We start from the raw sequence: 3,340 nt of genomic DNA on the forward strand, positions 1-3,340 counted from the left end.
CACATACCTCGCTCCCTCAATTTCCTCCTCTGGAACCTTCTGTCCCGTTTGACCCTTTGGCTCCCTGCCAGACATTCAAGCCAGAACCACAGGGTCACGTGCAGCCTCACCGCACCTCCCCCCCCAACTCCCAGTTCTTCCGGGTGACCACCTGCCACACTAAATGCCCTCACGCCCGGCCTCCCCGCCCCTAGCTCACACCTACGCATCGCCATCGGTCACACAGGCGGGGACCACACGCTGTGCACGGACGCCTGTCCACCTGCTCACCCCCTCCACTCCCCGCTGGGTGTGGGTGAAGGCCCCTTAGATCGGCCCTTCTCTCTCACGGCACTCACCCCATGAGACCCCGTGCTTCTGCTGCACGGAACCCACTGTCCTTGTCCAATACCCGGGGGTGGCCTGTGTCAGAATTCAGCTTTTCTGGTTTTCTAAAGTAGTATGGTTGTGATGATTAATTTATCTGTCAACTTGGTTGTGCCATGGTACTCATATATTCGGTCAAATATCATTCTAGAAGTTTCTGTGGAAGTATTTTTTAGATGAGATTAACATTTAAACAGTAGACTTCGAATAAAGCAGATGACCTGCCATAATGTGGGTGGTCCTCATCCAATCAGAGGAAGACCTTAAAAGAAAAAGACTGATCGCCCCTTCCCACCCCTCCCCCAAGGAGGAGGACTTCTGCCTCCAGACAGCCTGCGGACTTGAGCTGCAACGTCAGACTTTTCCTGGGTCTCCAGCCTGCTGGCCTAGCTGCAGAGCCTGGACTTGCCAGCTCCTGTAATCGCATGAGCCAATTTCTTAAAATAATCCCCCCCCCATTCTATTAGTTCTGTATCTCTGGAGAGCCCTGACTAATACACCACCTTACCCTGGGGATCACTGCCCGACGGACATGCAGGTTGGGTCACTGGCCACCACGACTGCCCAGCTCTCCCCTTCTCCAGCCAAGACCACAGGGAAAATTCCGGTCCCTCCCATCTTCAAGCAAAGGCTGGCGCGAAGGTGTCCTGCCAGGCTCCTGCTTACGGGAGGTTATTCGTGGCAGCCGGGTACACCGCTCTGCCTGCCAAGCCCTTCAGTTCCAGCCACTTGTCGCGGTTACCCCTGACACCCCTCAGGGCAGGCACTTAATAAGCAGGAATTGATGAAAGGGATCCTGCAGGTGTCCTCGGCCAGCAGCTCGAGAGAGTCATGCTGCCCCGCCTTTGTGCTGGAGAGTATCCCTTTCATTAGTGTCAGGAGAGTCACTGTCCCTGGGGCGCTCTGGGCGGAGAGGACAGACCGCCCTTGGGCAGGTGTGCTGTTGAAGTGCCATCGGGTGTGACGTGGGAGGGCATCTCAGAAGCAGCATTTCAACAGCTAGAGTTTTAGGTAAACAATGCTAGAGGAGTTACTGATCCATTTGCTAATTTATTCAATAAAAAGTTCTTGGGCTTCTTCACTGTCTAATTACTGAATAACAGAAAGATAAACGACAGTCTCTATCCTTGAGATGCTCGCCACAGAGGTACCTAAACAGCTACGCACGCCGTAATATGATATGCCTTATAATCATAGTTACAGATCTTGAGTGCGTAACATGGGCCAGTGATTTGCCCAATATCACACAGGTGGTTAACGGTAGAACCCTCATGTAGTAGTTAGTACAAAGCTAAGATGCTGTAACAAAGAGACCTCAAATTCCATAACAACAGCTAACGATTAGTGGATACAATATTATAGGTGTTTTACATTTATGGCTTGATTTAATTCTCACAACTACCTGAGGTATCACGTGTACCCTTAATCTCTCCAGTGCAGTGATGAGAAATTTGGGGCACAAGGAGATTAAGCAACCTGCCCAAGGCTGTACAGTTATTAAGTGGCAGAGCCGGGATTCGAACTCAGGAAGCGAACCTCCAGATCTCTGCTATAACCGTGATGCCACACTACCCTAACTGTCCTAAAAATATTGACTTTTTCCCTCTCACTCAACGGCTCCGAGGGGAAGTTCTGCTCCACCAGGCGTTCCAAGACCCACGTCCCTTCTAAGCCACTGCTCCGCCAGCCTCAAGGGCTCCAGTGTTTGATATGGTAGCCACACGCGCCATGAAGCTATTTTGATTTTAATTAATTTAAATGAATTAAAATACACTTAGAAATTCGGTTCCTCAGTGGCACTAGCCACATTTCACCTCCAGCTGCCATCGCTTTGGGCAGCACAGATCTTACTTTCTTTCTTTCTTTCTTTCTTTTTTCCTTTATTTATTTAGGCAACCTCTGGTTGACCTCACAGATTGCAAGGACCTTGTCAGCTTATAATCCCTTATTTTTTTGTTTTATTTTTTATGCCTACAGCGCCTGGTCTTCCTAGGTGGTCTTCCATCCGAGGACTCACCAGGCCTGACCCTGCTTAGCTTCCGAGGTCAGACGGGATCGGGCTTGTTCAGGGTGGCAGAGTGGCGTGGCCGCAGACTTGGGTGGCACAGATCTTAGAGTGCTCCCGTCACCTCAGACATTCCCCTTGGGAGTCATTGCCACGTCCAGGTCCATCCAGAGAGATGAGCAAACGGTCACTGAGAAGGCCCGCCGGACGGGCCAAGTTGTAGACTCGCACCTGGTGCACATCGCTTCTGCCCACATGCCTTAGTGCCAAGGCCACGAGCAAGCCCGGGCAAGGCTGACCTACTGGGCAGCCACGGGCCTGGCTGTCCCTTCCGTGGAAGAAGGAAAAGTGAGTTTTATTTGGATCCCAGTAGTCTCCACCTCGCGCATCCTCCTGAAGGGGGAGGCTGCTCTTTTCGGCCTCTCGCTGACCCGCTGCCTTTATAGGAAGGGACAAGGCACAAGTTCTAGGCGTGCCGGTGCGCTAACCAGGAAGTCATCATTTTCCCCGAGGCAGTAAGCAAAATTTTCACTGAAATGGATGAGCGGGTTTCCGTTTCCCCAAGTATAGGACAAAAGCAGGAAAGAGGAGTTCCAAGAGACGGGAGGAAACTCGCAAAGGCAGGAGGCAGGGACCGCAGGGTCCGGCCAGGCCTGAGGGCGTTGGCCAGTGGGAGGCAGTTTTAGGCCACAGGGAAGGACTCAGAGTTCGTTCTGAGGACCAGAAACTGTCAGAGGGGAGAGGAGGGCCGGAGCTTCACTTCCTGGAGGGCAGATACTTCCAGGCTGCACAGTCCACTCCCCTGAGGGTGTCATGGCTCTTCCAGAGTCACACGCACCTGCTCCCCTCCTGCCCACCCACGGAGCTGGGGTAATGGGATGGAGCAAGTCCATGGCGCATGTGAATGGGCTTATGTGGAAAGTAAGGTTTAAAAATTCCTGAATAGACAACTGGAACATGCCAGAAGAT

This window comes from Pteropus medius, unplaced genomic scaffold, assembly GCF_902729225.1.
Source record: "Pteropus medius unplaced genomic scaffold, Ma_sr-lr_union100, whole genome shotgun sequence".
Lineage (NCBI taxonomy): Eukaryota > Metazoa > Chordata > Mammalia > Chiroptera > Pteropodidae > Pteropus > Pteropus medius.